The following is an 11,436-nucleotide window of genomic DNA, read 5'->3' as shown; positions in this document are numbered from 1 at the left end:
CCCTGTGACAGCAGCTTTTCCCAGCTGTCTGACAGCTCTAAAGATGTTCCATCCAAAGGAGTAACAGAGGCATTTGTCACCCAGGTCAGTGGTTATTTTACCCCCAGTTCAGGTTTTCTGACTCGTTCAGGAATCAAAGGCTTGTGACAGGCACAGGATGATGAAGGATTTGGGCAGTGCTGACCCACAACACATCCCCCACCTCTGCCATGTCCCACCTGATCGGGAATTGCCCTTCCCTGAGTCCTTTCTTATTTATACTGCTACAAACAAACATTCCTCTGCTCACATTTGGTAGTGGAACAGCACCACTTTAATATTAATCCATCCTCCTCCTGGAGAAATTAAAGTTCCGCAGTGGCTTCCCAGTGACTTGGGAAGAAAAAATTCCTCTTTTAACATAATTTACTTTATTTTTATTTTTTTTTTTTTTCATTTTAACTGGAAAATTCCCATTTGGCTCAAACCAAAGAGTGTTGATTTTAGTTTCTGGGGTTTTAAGTAGCAGCAATGTTGGGAATGAGGAAGGAGCTACAGTGGCAACAGGGCTGCCAAGTCTTACTTCTCCATTCAACAGCCCTCCTTCCCATCCATAGGATTTGACGGGATATTGGGAAGGAATTCTTGGTTGTGAGGATGGTGAGGGACTGGAATGGATTTCCCAGAGCAGCTGTGGCTGCCCCTGGATCCCTGGCAGTGTCCCAGGCCAGGCTGGATGGAGCTTGGAGCAGCCGGGGACAGTGGAAGGTGTCCCTGCCCATGGGATGAGCTTTAAGGACCATTTGGGATTCTGGGATCCCATCCAGTCTCAGAGCAGGTTTCCCCCACGGAGTCCTCAGCTCACTGCAGATCCTCAGATCCTCTGTCTGCCCAGGCAGACTCAGCTCAGCCCATCCCAGTTCCTGCTGGCTCCCACTGGGATGTCAGGGGACACTTGGGCTCAGCATTCCAGGGAAGAGGAAGGGTTGGGAAGAGTTTTGTTCCTGCAGGGAGAGTGGAGAAAGCAGCCATGAGAACGTGTTCCTCCAGCAGCAGCACCGGCCTGCACCCCCTCCTATCCCAGAGAACATTGCATGGGCTATGCCCGGGAAACCCTCAAAAACAAGCAGGGAGCTGACAGCATTTTTGGTTAAAAAGAGGTGGATTTCTGTGTTTGGCTGGGATGGGCTCCCAAAGAGCTCCCAGGAGATGAATCCTCCCTATCCTGTGGCTGTTTTCACAGCGACTCAGTGAAGGGCAGCTCCTCCTCTCAGTGAAACCCTCCTGCTGCTGACTGAGGCACGTTGAGAAGCTGAAATAAATGATTCCTCTTGTTGGTGGGGTCTCTGAGCACAGTGCATCCAAAAATCAGAAAATAACACCATAGTGCAAGCACAGCACTATCATGAACAAGTTGTAACAATTGAATTCATTATTGGAAGCTAAATTTCCCCTATTTTCAACAAGGTCCCGTGCCTTTGGGATGGATTGAGCAGCTCCGTCCCCTCCAGCAATAAAACCTTAATAGACTGAAATGTCTCAATTGTGTGCCTGGCAATGGGATGCAGTTTCATTTTATAAGGGGCCATCAATAATACATAAAAAATATTGTAAACCAGCATGTGATTATTTTAATTCCTCGGAGCAGGTCTGGAGAAACGGGGGGTGGGGTGCAACACTCAGCAGGGGCCAAATGCAATTATTTATTCCTGCTAAATTCCACTGGAGATGGTCAGACCCTGCTGTTCCAAAACCTCCCTGTAGTCTTGGTGCCCAGGGAATTGTGGATTCCTCATCCCTGGCAGTGCCCAAGGCCAGGCTGGACACTGGGGCTTGGAGCAGCCTGGGACAGTGGGAGGTGTCCCTGCCCAGGGCAGGGGTGGGATAGGATGAGCTTTAAGGTCCTTCCCACCCAAACCACACAATTCCTTGCTAATTAAATCATAATCCTAAAATACCAGCCCTGCCCAGCCAACTGCATCAGCCTCTGGGTTTGAGGGTTAATAGACTGGGCAGGATTAAGTTGTGGTTTTTAACCAAAAACCTCTCTTAGGGCAGAGGCTGGGGCTTGAGGACACGTTTTTCCATTATCACAGCTCTGATCCCTGGCCACAGAATGGACTCGTCACTGGGGACAGCACAAGGGTAAAGAGAAAGAGTTTCCTCCAGCCATGGTCTGAGTGCACTGCACCTGTGCAGCACTGCACTGACTCTGCACTGCACGCTGCACAGGCACCATCCTGCTTTTCCATCCCAGGGTTCCCACGGTGGCAGGAATTTGTTCCAGTCAGGTGACAGGAGCCAGGTGTGAGGGACCAGGCTGTGCCAGGTGTGGCTGCAGCCCCCACAGAGACCCTCTGCCTCCTCCTGGGCCCGTTCTGGGACCTGTCCTAGAAATCCCAAACACAATGAGAGGCCACTCAATAATGCAGGGAAGGAGGAAGAGGAGGAGGATTTTAAGGAGCCTGGGATTTCATTGCAAGGTTGGGAAGGGTAAATTGGAATTTGGCTCTCCCTCATGGGAATAACAGGGGAGCCACTGAGTGTTCCACTACAGACTGACTTTTAGTTTACTTCTCTTTTACCTAAAAAGAGAAATTATGGGGTATTTAAGTTATGCATGTGTAATTAGCACATAATCTATTTTAGCATTATGGCAGGGGGTGGGAATCACGGGACCTTTAAAGTCCCCTCCACCCCAAAGCAGTCTGTGACACTCTGGTCTAAAAGAATCAAAGTCCAAGCACAGAGCTGATCTGTCATTCAAGTACAATTAAAGCTATCTAATTAGTATTTAACGTGGTGAGAATGAACATCATAAACTCATACAACAGAAGGTGAGAGATCATGGAATCACAGAATCTCCTGAGCTGGAAGGGACCCCCAAGGATCATCCATCCCAACACCCCCCCGTGCCTCAGAGCTTTGGCCAAACCCTTTTGGGCTGCAGCTTCTCCCTTTTTCACCAGTGCAAAGCCCAGCCCAGCTAAGCCCGAGCCACCCCAGGCATCAGGAGGGGACATTTCTGTGGGCAGACAAGGCCAATGTCTCCTGCAGCTGTGCACAGCAGCATGAACACATTCTGCCAGCGAGGCTCCCTTCTCCTGCCAGCTCAGCATTTTCCCTGGATAAACTTGCCCGAGTGCATTATTTACAGGAACAACAACAGATCTGGGACAGGTCCTCGGGCAGCAGGAGCAGCCTCCCTGCAGGGAAAGCTGCGGGGTTCCTCACGCTGCAGCTTTGCTCTGGAAAGGATAAACCCTGGCAGATGGGTTCATCCAGAAATAACACCCGAGGTTCACACCTGCAGACCTTTCCAAAACAACGAGCGTGCACGAAGGCACAGGGAGGTGATCAGGGGCCTGAGAGGGGCTGAGAGGGGGGGACAAGCCAGGCCTCCGAGGCACCACACAGCACCTGGGACAGGTGACACACCCCGCACACATCTCAGCCAGGGAAGAACAGGAGAACCCCCGCACTGCCACAGCCTCTGAGAAGTGGCTCCACAGCTGAAAGCTCTTCCCTCAGCAGCCTCTTGGAGCTCCATGCTCCCCGCAGACAGAGCCCGGCAGGCTGGGGAGATGTGCTGCGTTGTGACATCTGCAGTCACATCAGAGCCCGACACAAGAGATGCAATGTGACAGGAGGCAGCAGCTCCACATGCAGCAGTTGAGGGCTGAGGAATCTGCTTTTCCCTCGGCTCTGCACTTCTGGCAGGAGCTGCACTCCCGGAGTGGCCCAGCAGCGCTCCCTGCTCGCCTCCAGCTCCCCTCCCGTGGGATCAGGCTCCCAAAGCCACGTGTTGAATGTTCTGACATTTCACAGTGCTCCTGCTCCAAACCCCACATCATCACCCACTGCATCTGCTTGAGGATAAGGCATTCAAATGAAAATAACACCAGTGTAAGTGACACATGGCAGGGCTCGGGGTGCCATGCGCCAGCTCTGTCCTCCCCCTCCGCGCTCTGTGTCACACACAGAGTTGGGGATGACAGATTGTGGCTTGGATTGACTTGGAGAGCAGCCTCCTCTCCGCAGCTGCGGCCAGCCTCCTTCCCCTGGTGATTCCACAGACCCCAGTCTCACCAGATGATTCTCCATCCCCAGCACGTGGACCTTCATGAAGCATCCTCTTCAAATCGAGCGTGTTTTGCAGCACCCCTCCCGTGTGTGAGGGGGCCTAGCCAGACACACTTTGCACCCCGCAGCGGCAGAGCTGAGAGCTAAACCCAACAAATCTATAGGATAACGCGCAGTTAATTAATCCCTCCTCATTAAACAGAGCAGGTCCCCGGCGACTCCCCCATCAGGGTGTGGCTGTGTTCAGAGGAAACGACCTGGGCCTAAAGGAAAGGAAAATCCAGGCAAGGATTTACGGCAACTTGCTCATTAATTAGCACCTGAATTGTGGAGTGTGGAAGCGCGGGGGCGGCTCCGATCCCTGCTCTGGGACCAGTGACCCCAGGGAGCGGCTGGAGCTGGGCCAGGGGGATTTAGGTTGGATACCAGGGAAAGGCTCTTCCCCCAGAGGGTGCTGGGCACTGCCCAGGCTCCCCAGGGAATGGGCACGGCCCCGAGGCTGCCAGAGCTCCAGGAGCGTTTGGACAGCGCTGCCAGGGATGCCCAGGGTGGGGCTGTTGGGGGGTCTGGGCAGGGCCAGGGGCTGGAATGGATGATCCTGTGGGTCCCTTCCAGCTCAGGATATTCTGGGATTCTAAAATCCCCTTTCCCTTGCAGGGCAGCCACCGCAGCCCCTCACGGTGACTCTGACCCCAGGGGACCATCAGTGCCTGCACCCTTTGGCTGCTCGCAGGGAAACACCAGAATTTTCCTAATTCCCAGTTCCCAGACTGTCTTCAGCAGCGTGGCAGTCCCCAAAGCAAAACCAAAGGTTGTTGGTGAGGATTTCTCCCCACTTCCTTGGTGCAGCTCCAAATATTAAAACCCAAGAGCAGCCGATGGTGTCCTCTACCCTGCCCTGAGGCTGAGGGATTTGTAGGGAAAAAGATTTCCGAGATCATCAGTCCAACCTCTGGCTGATCACCGCCACCCCCACTAAACTTCACGGCAAAGCACCACAAAAACCCAAAATGTTTTGTCAAAAACAAAAATGTTTTTAACCCTTCCAGCCACGGAGACTCCATATGAACCCTCATGAGAAGCATCCCCACGTACCAAGAAGTCCCCGGAGCCTGGACAGGTTTTGGCAGGAGGTTTTCAGCCTGTGCAAAGCCCCTCAGCTTCCCTGAAATCGGTCTCTGCCTCCAGGGAGCACGGACCCAGCCCGGGAACAGTGCCCTGGAGCGTTCCTGCTCTGCTTCCCAGAGCGATTGCCAGAAGACAAAAGAAAACATGTTTGCTGCATGAGAAATGCGCTCCCAGCTCAGGAGAGGGAAGGAAACTTCATTTTCTTTAAAGAATAGTTGGAAAATTGGATATTTCTGAAAAATGAACCCTGTGAATATCAAGCAGCCGAGTCCCTGAGGAGCAGCAGCTTCCCAAGGAAACCTCTGAGGATCCTCCTGAGCACACAGCATGAATAATTCCCGAAATAATCATCATGGGAAGCAGAGAGGTGGCTCAACAATTTCAAGTGAGGGAATCACTGCAGGGAGACAAATCTGAGCCGGGTGCCATTCCATGAATTCAGTGGCATTGAGGTGGAGTCCCCATGCCTGGAGGGGTTTAACAACCGTGGGGATGTGGTGGCCTTGGCAGTGCTGGCAATGGTTGGGATCGATGTTCCCAGAGGGCTTTTCCAAGGGCAATGATGCTGTGACCCCTCTGTCCATCCCCTGGGGACACGGGTGGTGGCAGGCCCTGGCAGCAGGTCCCATCCCCCAGCCCTGCCACTGCCCCAGCCAAGCCTGGCCCTGAGGCCGCCTCCCCAAGTGATTTTGGGATGTGAAGGGTCAGTGAAACCCTGCTCTAACCCACGCGCCCCGAGGCATCACTGAGCACTGAAGACAACTGGGCTGGGCCAGCGTTTGCCACCCTGGGAAGGGACCAGAGCCAGGATTGCTCCACATGAGGCCAGGGAGCGGGAGGGATGAGGAGCAGGGGCTGGGAAGGCTCTAATTCCTGCTCAGGAACCGTGAGAGAAATCACTTTCATATCAAAGATACACAGGGGCTTATAAATATTTACGTGAGGCCTGCAGAAAATCCATGGTAGGGCACAAATAAAATATTTTTTACAAGACTTAAAAAGTGACAGGTGCTTTGTGAGGAGCAGGTGGGAGTGGGGTTTTTGGGATCCTGGGAGCAGTCATGCAGACCTGGCACTGCTGGGCTGCTCTGAAGAGATGCTGCAGAGGGGCAGAGGTGCGGGTTAAGGAGCTGTGGTAAGAATTTCCCTCCCTCTGTGCTCTGCAGGTCCCCTCTGCCCCTCCTCTGTCCCTCCCAGCAGCTCCTCACACACACAAAGCTCCTCCACCAGCACAAAAACATCACCTGATCCAGGCCAGGTCCCTGCAGGGGATTATTTACCCAGTGTAAGGCTGAATCTGGAGGGTTTGAATCACTTGGTTCTGCTCTGGGGGCTCCTCCTTTGCCACTGCAAACCTGCAAAGAGAGAAAACAGAGAAAAAAATTGTAATTAAAAAAAAACCAAACCAACCCAAAACCAACCAATCAAAAAAAATCAACACAAAACAAACAAAAACCCAAACAAAAAAAATAACCCCCTCAAAATGCCCAACAAAAAAACCTCAAACAAACCAAAACAACAACAAACCCCCCCCCCCAACCAAACAGAAAAAAACCCCCAAAAAACTCTAAACCCAAAACACAACCCAAACCACATAAAAGTCTCCACATTCACAGTATTTTGAGTTTCTGATGTCCCAGTGCTTGCCTCTGGGAAGGTTTCCATTGATTTCATTTCCCAGGGGCCCCTGAAAGTCCAGCAGGACCCCCCTCACCCCTGTGCCAGGCAGGACAGAAACCACAGCTGGGGCTGAGGGGCAAAGGGAAATCTCTGCTTTTTCTCCCAGTGAATCACCCAGGAAGGAGGAAACTCAATTGCTCCTCCTGTGAAGGAATGAGGTGTCCAAAGAGAGTTCATGGGGCTGCCCAGCTCAGGGGCATTACCCACAGTGACCCCTCCTCTTACCTCCTATCAACCTTTTATGGCTTTGGGGGGTATTTAGGGATCCCACTGGCATTAATCAGCATTTCTTCCTCTCTGAAAAATAGGATCAGCAAATTTAGCAACTTGTGAAATCCTTAAAGCCCATAGTCTCACACCCACACAGCCCTGAATTTGGTTTATCAGAGAATCCCAGACTGGTTTGGGTGGGAGGGACCTCAAAGCCCACCCAGTGCCAGCCCTGCCATGGGCAGGGACACCTCCCACTGTCCCAGGCTGCTCCCAGCCCCAATGTCCAGCCTGGCCTTGGGCACTGCCAGGGATCCAGGGGCAGCCCCAGCTGCTCTGGGCACCCTGTGCCAGGGCCTGCCCACCCTCCCAGGGAACAATTCCTGCCCAATATCCCATCCATCCCTTCTTGCACCACTTCACTCAGCACACCCAGAGTGAAGCAGTGCTCTGGTGATCCATAATCCCGTGCTGCTGCTTTGTCACCACTCAAATCCTAAGCACTGAGATAAAGTTCATCCAATCTAATGCCTGGAAGCCTTCAGAAAACCTGAGGGAACAGATCCGACTCTGTGCCTGCCGTCCATCCCTCCCTGCTGCCGGCTCTCAGAGTGCTCAGCACTCACACAGGGGTCAGGGACACTCAGAGATTGATCCCACACAGTCCCCAGGAGATCTGTAATTAGATATTGGCTCCCTTATCTCTGCAGAGTGTAAGTGAGATAGGCAGGATTAGGCCCTAAATCGGCCCGGGGCCACAGGGACGCCCTGCTTTAGCCACTAATCCCTGCTCATCTCTGCTCCAAGATTAACTCGATGACAACACTCTAAGCCTTACTTTGAAAGGCAGGCACAGAGCCGTGGGAGTTATTGCTGTCACCAGATCTGAGGATGGGAACGTGCCAAGTCAAAGTGCCCCGAAGGTCCTTGTCAAAACCACTGAGCAAAAGGTTCTTCCCCCAGAGGGTGCTGGGCACTGCCCAGGCTCCCCAGGGAATGGGCACGGCCCCGAGGCTGCCAGAGCTCCAGGAGCGTTGGGACAGCGCTGCCAGGGATGCCCAGGGTGGGGTTGTTGGGGGGTCTGTGCAGGGCCAGGGGCTGGAATGGATGATCCTGTGGCTCCCTTCCAGCTGAGGACATTCCATGATCCTGTGGTTCAGTGACCCAGGGCTGTGAGGCAGCTGCACCCCAAGGAGGCAGAACAGGACTGACCAAATTCCATCTTCTTCCAGCACTGTCCTTGCCTTTGCCAGCACCCTGACTTCCCTCCCTCCCCCCCTGGTGAAGGTGGCTCTGCTTCCCCCCTTCCCCAGAGTCCTGAATTTGGTAAAAGGGGCTAACATGGAATCCTCTGAACTGTGGAATTATTAAGGTTGGAAACAAACTCAAGATCATCAACCATCACCCAACAGCCCCATGGTCACCACTGCCCCTGTCCTCAAGCGGTGTTCTGAACATTTCCAGGGATGGTGACCCCTACACTTCCCTGTTCCAATGCTTGACAACTTCTTCTGTGGGGAAATTTTCCTTAAGGTCCCATCAAACCTCTCGTGGTATAAGCTGTGGCCCTTCCCTGTTATCCTGTCCCTTGTTTCCTGGGAGAAGCCAGTGCAGGCCTGTAACAAGGGCCAAAACCAATAACCAGCATTCCCAGGGCTGTGGAATTCTACACCAAAAGCATCTTTGTCCTGCTCAGAGTGTAAGGTTTGGCACAGCCTCTTTCACACCACAAACTCCATCACATAAAGATCCCTCCCATCACAGGGATAATCCCCCAGAGAAGAGATAAATTGTCTGATTTCCACGTGCGGGATCTAACCCAAATCCTTTTGATTCATCATAAGCCATTAATGGCAATGGTAATGAGCATGCACTGAACATCCCATAAAATATGTAAAGCCTGGATGACTCTCAATAGATCTTGGCAAGTGCCTCGTTTAACCTTCACAGCTCATAAAAAACTGCTCCAACTTGCCCGTCTCAGACATGAAAACCATTGATTGTTTACAGCTTTGCATGACCTTTTGTGACAAGTGAGGAAAATGATGAGATATTCGGGTGTAATTCAATCATGAAATATGCTCCAAATTATGTGGGGTTGCAAAGTGCCCACGCACATTTATTTCAGCTCCAAGTCTCATCCAAGTCTTTGGAGAAGATGTGTGGGGAACTATTTCCAAGTGTGGTGTTCTGAGTGCAGATAAACTGTTAACGCCTGGGAGACAGCAGGGCTGAAAAGTTGCTCATAACTATAAAATCTATAATTAATTTAAAAAAACATCAGCCAAATGACACTTTGCAGTTATAGATGTGCAGCACAGACACCGAGATCCTCTCCTGGGAAAGCTGTGCACGGCCTTCCCCAGACTCACAGGAAACGTTCAGCCTCCACATCATCAAATCTCAGTCTGACAGCACCTTCGTCACCCACCTGGAACCCGAGCCTCAAATGAGATCTTTGCTTCCCTGCTGATCCCACAACACAGCCCTTCAGGGGTTAAAAACAGGACATCAAATCTTCCTCTCCTCTGGGATCTCACTTCTCTTCCTCCTCCTCCTCCTATTTCCAGTTGCTTTCACTTCAAACCCTTCTCACCACCCGAGCTCCACCTCCCGTGACAGGGAATTATTCCCTTCCTGCAAACCTGTAATCACCAGCCACGAGTGATCCCTGCAATGGATTTTTGGGAGCACAGTGTTACAGAACCACCTGGAAACCGGAATATATCCGGTGCCAGAATATATCTTTTGTTATGCCTTATTCCAGCCCTGTGGCTCCTGTGCGTAACAGAGGTCAGGGAATCATGGAATGGCCATCCCAGGGGTCCTGTCCTGCTCACAGAGGGCAGAGGTCGGAGCTGCAGCCCCAGGAGCATCCCCCACCCAGCTGGACACACTCAGTGACCTCAGCTGCTCCTCAGGGCCCTTCCCCATCCTCAGAGCTCACGGATTCCTCTCGTGAAGGCTGAGCCTGCAGTGGTTTGAGGGCTCTCAATATTCCAGAGGCTCAGATCCCTCCCGGAGCTGCCCTGTGGAAGGAACAGCTGCACTGCGGGCAGGGAGCACAACAGGGCATACTCCCTGACCTCTCCCCAGCCAAACTGAACTGCCCAGCTCAAGTGGAGGGATGTTTACTGAGACTGGTAATGCCTGGTCCTTCCCCTTCGTCAGCGCTGAGCTCTGCAGCAGCATGTTCAGGAATCTCAGTGCCTGGAATGGGAAGGAGTGACAGGGATCAACTCCTGTTAAACCCTCAGCTGTCAAAGTCCTGCCCAGATTCAGCTTTTTTACAGCACACTGTAGTTTTACAGCAGGCAAAACCCTTTAATGCCCAGTTCAGGAAAACAATTCATTCTGATTTTTAGGGATATGCAACAGATGGATCCCATCCACCCCAGATCTGAGGATGGGAACGTGCTGAGTCAAACTGCCCAGAAGGTCCTGCTCATCACCATCATTCCTTGTAAAAACCAGTGCTTTGAGTCACTCAAACACCTCAAACCCCAACTTTTACTATAATTTATGTCCCGCTGTATGTTTGTATTTTATCATTTCCACTTCAGCTTGAGCATCAGAGTCACTTGTGGAAAGACAAAGTTTCCTTCAACAGGTGTTGGTTTGGAAGGAGTCCCAGAATGTCTCCCAAAATAAAACCTGCAGCCTTCTGAGGCGGGATGAGCTTCCCTCGCTGGAATGGGATATTGAAAGCTTTTTACAGGTTGTAAATGTTTAAATCTTACTGCAAACAGGATCTCAGAATCACAGTGGAAATGCTTGAATCTTACTGCAAACAGGATCACAGAATCAGAGTGGAAATGCTTAAATCTTACTGCAGACAGGATCACAATGCATCAAAGGTGGCCCAGGAGAGCATCCTTAATGAGCAGTGACAGCTCTGCTCTGCCAGGGCCCCAGCCCTGCCCCTCCCAGGCAGCAGCTCTGCCAGAGCCCACAGAACACAACTGTTGGAGCAGCAGAAGACAAAAGGGACGCTAATTATTAATTAGCAGAGCTCCAGGCAATTGTGTATCGATGACACAGGCAGGCAGGCAGGGACGGAGCAGTGAGAGCCTGGCCCCGGCCCTGCTCCTGCCCCAGGGCAGTCGCACCTTTGTGCCCGTGAGCAGCTGCCGGAGCCGGGCAGTGTGGGCAGGGAGGGCAGGGACCCAGCCCCGCTCCCGTGCCGTGCATGCCGTGATTGTTTAAATCTTGGGCGTCAGCGTGGCACGGGTGAAGGGCAGGAGCAGCACAACTGGATGTGCTGGGAACCAGGAGCTGATCTGCTTTCCTTCGGTTCATGTCTCCACTTGAAACCTTGGGCAGAGAGCAGCTTTTCCAGCCCATCCATGGATCCAT

General features: G+C 52.3%; 1 long non-coding RNA gene across 2 annotated transcripts in view; it reads right to left on the bottom strand.

Annotated features, from left to right (window-relative positions):
• Nucleotides 1-712: 712 nt before the first annotated feature.
• Nucleotides 713-11,436, bottom strand: part of LOC121660311 — a 13,091-nt gene continuing 2,367 nt past the window's right edge. The window contains exons 2-4 of one of the 2 annotated variants that reach the window (XR_006014596.1): nt 7,096-7,167; nt 6,471-6,545; nt 713-983 (exon numbers count right to left, since the gene is read on the bottom strand). This is a non-coding gene — a long non-coding RNA (uncharacterized LOC121660311). Of the gene's footprint in view, nt 984-2,736; nt 4,326-6,470; nt 6,546-7,095; nt 7,168-11,436 lie in introns of those variants that run through there. The other variant, XR_006014595.1, reaches the window with a different exon arrangement.

The sequence above is a fragment of the Corvus kubaryi genome, unplaced genomic scaffold (genome assembly GCF_017639235.1).
Source record: "Corvus kubaryi isolate FWS band 111438036 unplaced genomic scaffold, C.kubaryi_AGA036_p1.0 138, whole genome shotgun sequence".
Classification (NCBI taxonomy): Eukaryota; Metazoa; Chordata; class Aves; order Passeriformes; family Corvidae; genus Corvus; species Corvus kubaryi.
This window is presented reverse-complemented; position numbering and strand designations above follow the sequence as displayed.